The 6,000-nt window shown below is 38.9% G+C and overlaps 1 protein-coding gene across 13 annotated transcripts in view; it reads left to right on the top strand.

The window, feature by feature from the left end:
• The window catches only part of ENTPD5 (ectonucleoside triphosphate diphosphohydrolase 5 (inactive)), a 63,217-nt gene that overhangs the window by 31,395 nt on the left and 25,822 nt on the right, over positions 1–6,000 (top strand). For 7 of the 13 annotated variants that reach the window (XM_055088593.1, XM_055088592.1, XM_055088591.1 and 4 more), the window contains 2 exons: positions 425–561; positions 5,371–5,441. The exons of 1 other annotated variant lie outside the window; for it this stretch is intronic. The gene's annotated coding sequence lies outside the window, so the exon portion shown is untranslated. The remainder of the gene's footprint in view (positions 1–424; positions 562–5,370; positions 5,442–6,000) is intronic. 5 more of the 13 variants (XM_055088596.1, XM_055088595.1, XM_055088597.1 and 2 more) reach the window with 1 other exon arrangement.

Genomic DNA, 6,000 nt, shown 5'->3' with positions numbered 1-6,000 from the left:
ACTCAATTTCGTTTCTTTTTATGGCTGAGTGATATTCCATTGTATATATGTGCCACATCTTCTTTATCCATTCATCTGTTGATGGACACTTAGGTTGCTTCCATGTCCTGGCTATTGTAAATAGAACTGCAATAAACATTATGGTACATGACTCTTTTTGAATTATGGTTTTCTCAGGGTACATGCCCAGTAGTGGGATTGCTGGGTCGTATGGTAGTTCTAAAGCTGTAAATGTACTTCATTTGCTCCTGGGTTGGTTTTGTTTTGTTTTCCTGAATTGAATTTTCTGTCTTTGCCAAAAGATGTTAACTTTTTTCTTGTCCCATTGATTGTAATACCATCAAGTGTGGAGTTGCTCAAAAAGCCAAATAAGAACTTAGGATTATATCTCAAAATACATATTATTTCTAATTTTTTCTTTCAGCAGTTCCAGAATTGGGTTTACTCTCTAAAGTCATCTGTGACTTTATTCTGGTTTAGCTTGGAGACCGAGTTTCTATTCATAAATCATCCTTGAAGTTGCCTGATAGCTGATGCTGTTTTATAAGTAGAAGAGACCAGGTGAACAGTTTTTGGTTTTGTTTTCACACACCCTTTAGAATCTTGGATGCACTTATTGTCATCTGAAGGAGACTGATCAATATTTCTGAATATCATGGAGAGTTACTTTCATCCTACTTTTTCATTACATGTAGTACAAATATAGAATTCTATTAAATAACTATCATCTTGAGATATTGTTGCAGGAAGGGGGATGCCTTCCAGGGCCCAAGAGTGGGCTCTTGTCTAACACTCAGAAATGAATTGTCTGAGGAGACACACGTGCTGCCAAAGCAAGAGATTTATTTGGAAGGGGCACCCGGGTGGAGAGCAGGAGGGTAAGGGAACCCAGGAAAACTGCTGTGCCACGTGGCTCGCAGTCTCAGGTTTTATGGTAATGGGGTTAGTTTCTGGGTTGTCTCTGGCCAATCACTGTGACTCAGCGTCCTTCCTGGTGGCACACGCATCACTCAGCCAAGATGGATTCCAGTGAGGAGGATTCTGGGAGGTTGGTAGGACATATGGACTGGTGTCTCCTCTCTTCTTTTGACCTTTCCTGAATTCTTCCAGTTTGTGGTGGCTTGTTAGTTCCGCATTCCTTACCAGGACCTCCTGTCGCAAGATAACTCATGCAAATGGTTACTGTGGTGCCTGGCCAGGGTGAGCGGTTTCAGTCAGTGGTTCCCCTAACAATATAATGACTAGTTCACATCCCTACAGAGGATAAGGAATCCTGGAGATAAAGGATTTAATCTTATAAATTTTCAAATCAGTTTAACATTCACTGTTTTACTTATATACAGAATCTGTTACCACAGATTATTGTCTGTTGGCAATTTATTTGCAAAATATTCAGTTTTTATTAGTTGTCCTTTCTGACAAAACCATTACACAGGACTTAAAGTTAGGTGGTTTTTTTTGAATTTTATTTAATTTATTTTTTTCTACAGCAGGTTCTTATTAGTCATCCATTTTTTACATATCAGTGTATACATGTCAATCCCAATCTTCCAATTCATCCCACCACCACCACCCCCCACCGCTTTCCCCCCTTAAAGTCAGTTCTTTAAGAAAAGTTATATACCGGAACTTCCCTGGTGGTCCAGTGGTTAAGAATCTGCATTCCAGTGCAGGGGACACGGGTTCGATCCCTGGTGGGGGAAGTAAGATCCCACGTGCTGCAAGGCAGCTAAGCCCATGCGCCACAACTACTGAGCCCACATGCTCTGGAGACCCTGTGCCACAGCTAGAGAGAATCCCGCATGCTGCAACAAAGAGCCTGCACTGCAGCAAAGATCCTGCATGCCGCAACTAAGACCCGACGCAGCCAAATAAATAATAAATTAATTAATTAAAGAGGAAAAAAAAGTTATATACCCAAATTTCAAGCTTGCTTATCTGCATTTTCATTTCATGGATCTGTCAAATGTGCATTCATTTAAGAAATGTTTAGTAGGTACAGTACCAACTGAATACCAGGCTCTGATAGCTTGAGGGGTACAGTGGGAGACAAGACAGGGCCCTGCCTTCAAGTGGCTTACAGTCAGGTGTATAAGGTGCTGACCTGGACATTGACCTCTGAGAAAACACAATACACATAGCTTCCTCATTGGAAGCTATGCACAAACAGTTAACAATAAAAATCACCAAGCAGTGATGGATAAAGCAGAGATGGTATGGACCCTAAGTGCTACAGGAATTTGGAGGCATGAAAGACTGTCAGAAAGTTTACAGGAGGAGGTAGGCTGAAAGTAAAAGGGAAGGCTTTCTGGGAGGGTAGAACAAATGAGCAAAATCAGTGTGTGCTTGAGACGAGTAATTTAACTAGAGCAGCGGTTCCCGAAGTGTGGTCCATACACCAGTAGTATCAGCATCATCTGGTAACTTGTTAGAAATGCAGATTCTCAGTCCCAACTTGAGACCTATTGAATTGGAAATGCTGACAGTGAAGTCCAACAATCTATGTTTTTTTGTTGTTGTTTTAAAATATTTATTTATTTATTTGGCTGTGCCAGGTCTTAGTTGCAGCACGTTGGGATCTTCGTTGCGGTGTGCAGAATCTTTACTTGGAGGCATGTGGGATCTAGTTCCCTGACCAGGGATTGAACCCAGTCCCCCTGCATTGGGAGTGCAGAGTCTTAGCCACTGGACCACCAGGGAAGTCCCCCAGCAATCTGTTTTAACAAGCCCTCCAGGTGGCTCTGATGTGTGCTTTGCGCAAAGGGTTCTTGTATGAAAGTAGTGGGCAAAAAACTTTGGTTAAGGTAGCCTGGGACTTAGAAGGACTTAGAATGTTAGGCAAGAAGTTTGTCTTTTAATCCTACAGAGCAGAGTCACCAACTTGAAACTTGAGAGCTGGATTGGCTCATAGATATGTTTTGTTTGGCCTGCATGGTGGTTTTTTGAGTTTTGTTTTGTTTTTGTTTTTTGTTTTTTTAATGGAATTAGTTGTCACTAGTTAAAAAACCAGATTCTACATAGAAATCTGTGCTTTTAGCTTATTTTGAAAAATCAGAAGACCTGGCAATATTGAGCCTGTATTTCATCATGGCAGCAATTTGTGGGAACAGCAAGCAACTTACCCTTTAGATAGGACAAGATGGGACATGTGCTTTCCATTTTACACAGTCCCCACAACTTCCTGTTTATTACACACAACTTTACTTACTTACATTTTCTGCCTGGCCCCAGTAGGTATTTCAGTATTTGAGTTTGTAACTTCTGTTATGGACAGTGGGAAATTGATGAAAGTTTTCAGAAGGAAAGTGATGTGACTTATATATTCATTAATTCATTCAACAAACATTGATGAATTAACTAACCATTGCACATGCCAGGTTATGCAGTGTTCTCAAAGGTGAGAACATTCTCAAAGGTGAGAACCCCAGCCATGATATGGGTTACAGTCTAGTGAGAAAATGATGAAAGTAGTATTTAGGAAGACAGTAGCGTTTGGGTTTGAGAAGAGAGACATTGGTGACTGGAAGACCAGTTAAGAGGCTGTAGCAGTCCAAGTCTGAAGTAATAAAGGCCAGACTTTAGATATCAGCAAGAAGCTAGGAGGGAAGAAAGAGATGGGAAAGATACTGCAAAGCAAAAATCGTCAATCCTTTCTAAGAGATTGGGCATGAGCGAGGAGAATTCAAAGATGATGAAGATTTTGAGCTGTGAATTAGGAAGTTTTTGGTGCCATTAACAAAGACAGGAAATTAGAGAATCCATTTAACCCTCTCTGTATGGGGCGGGGGCATGGAGGAAGGGAGATGTTTGGAGATGCCAGTTTGAGGTGTCTCTTGTTTTGAGTTCAGTGTATTAGCATGTACACAATATGAGTGTTTTTAAAAGGAAAATTTAATAGAAATGTTGTCAAGATAGCATGCTTAGGGGTAGATACCACTCATTCCATCCTAGGATACCAAGGGAATACCTGGAGAAGCATTGAAGTTGTAAACAAAATGTAAGAAGACCTTTCTTGAAAATGTTGCTTTGGAGGCCCTATAGTTAGAATTTATAACATTGTTCACATCCTCTCTTAAATGTATAATTTTCAGGTTTATGTTGCATTGGTAAGTTTAACTTTCTCTTTCTGGGAGAATAGAATATACTATATAAACTCAGATGCTCAAAGACATTTTCTGAGTATCAGTACCACCCTTCAGAATTTAAGTCATAATTGGCTCATGAGGTAGTTCAGGGATGAACATTGTCATAACTGTTGCTCTGTTGAGATAATAGCCAAAGTTTTTCCTCTTATGATCTTATGTTTGCAGTGCTTGGTTCCCTCTGCTTTTAAAGAAAATTTTTTTTTAACTGTGGTAAAATATATATAACATAAAAATTGTCATTTTAACCATTCTAAGTATACAATTCAGTGGTATGTATTATATACTCAGTGTTGTACAACTATCACTACTATCTATTTGCAAAACTTTTTCATCACCCCAAACTAAAACTGTGGACCTGTTAAGCAATAACTTCCATTCTCCCCTCATCCCAACCCCTGGTAAGCTCTAATCTACTTTCTGTCTCTGTGAATTTGCTTATTCTAGATATTTCATGTAAGTGGAATCATATTTTTTGTGTGTGTCTTAGCGTAACATTTTCAAGGTTCATCAGTGTCGTAGCATGTATCAGAACTTCTTTTTTGTAGCTAAATAATATTCCATTGTATTTGTGTATACTATATTGTTTATCTATGCATCTGTTGATGGACACTTGCGCTTTTTCCACTTCTGACTGTTGTGAATAATGCTGCAGTGAACATTGGTATAGAAATATCTATTTGAGTCCCTGTTTTTAATCTTGTGGATATGTACCTAGGACTGGGATAGGCTTAGTCCCTTTTAACCACATACTCATTATGTAATAGTACCACTCTCGATCACATTGTGGAACACACAACTGGTAATTGAGTTCTTCACAGCCAGAAAAAGACCTCACAAAGTGCATAAACTTATGTACTTTGTTTATGGATTAGCTCTTTAATCACTGCCCCCCAATACATGTGCACACATACATTTACACAGAAATGTACTCTAGCTTTCAGAGGGAGTGTGCCTTGCCTCCCCTTGTTATTGCTGATTTTGTAAACAAGTGATTTTATTAGAATGGCTGCAGTTGTAGTTTGAAAAGAAATTGTGAAAGAGGAGAAAGAGCCCAAGAGTACTAGACTACAAGTCAGGAGATTAACTTGGTGATCTGCTTTCTAGAGCCTGAATAGATTGGAAACAGAAATGCAAAAAGAGATAATTGAATCGAAAATAGGCATACTGACAAGAGAGAAAAAAAGAGAACTTTGGTCTTATGAGTATCCATGTCCATCTTCTATAGGTTGAAAAAGTGTTGTTCAACATTAGTTGAAGGAAACAAAGCGGAAAGCCTAGAAGGAAAAGAAGATATTGGTAAGTAACCTATATAAAGTAATACCCTACTTTTCCATAGGTCAGATTTATGCTTTCTTATTCCTAGCTGAGAGCTCATAGTAAATGGAAAGGGATCAATGAGCCAGTAAAAGCTGTCACAGATTCCACAACCCTTATTTGTTGGAGAGGCCCTCATTTGTGTAAGTTGACATAAAAGTCTAATGATTGTGGCTCTCTAGTTCATATCCCACAAAAGATTTTTAAAAATTAGATGATGGCAGCTTATTGAAGGAGTCAGGCACATGATAACACTGATCAGCGATAACAGATAGTATGATGTCAAGGAAAACTAGCTCAAAAAGCATAGCAATCTGCGACTATTAGTTGGCAGAAGGGCAAACAGTCCTACAGACCTATAGTCCCTGAAGGCATCCCAGGTTTACAGAAAAATATAACTGATGATCATAATCATAACTCTGAACCATAAATAAAATGTCACTTTAGAAACATTTTTACCAAACACTATTAAAATAAAAATGTTAAGGTATTTAGAGAAGAAATATTGTAAAGACATATTTGAGGGACTTCCCTGGTGATC

This window comes from Physeter macrocephalus, chromosome 11, assembly GCF_002837175.3.
Source record: "Physeter macrocephalus isolate SW-GA chromosome 11, ASM283717v5, whole genome shotgun sequence".
Lineage (NCBI taxonomy): Eukaryota > Metazoa > Chordata > Mammalia > Artiodactyla > Physeteridae > Physeter > Physeter macrocephalus.
The sequence above is the reverse complement of the archived record's forward strand: the minus strand, read 5'-3'. Positions and strand labels throughout refer to the sequence as shown.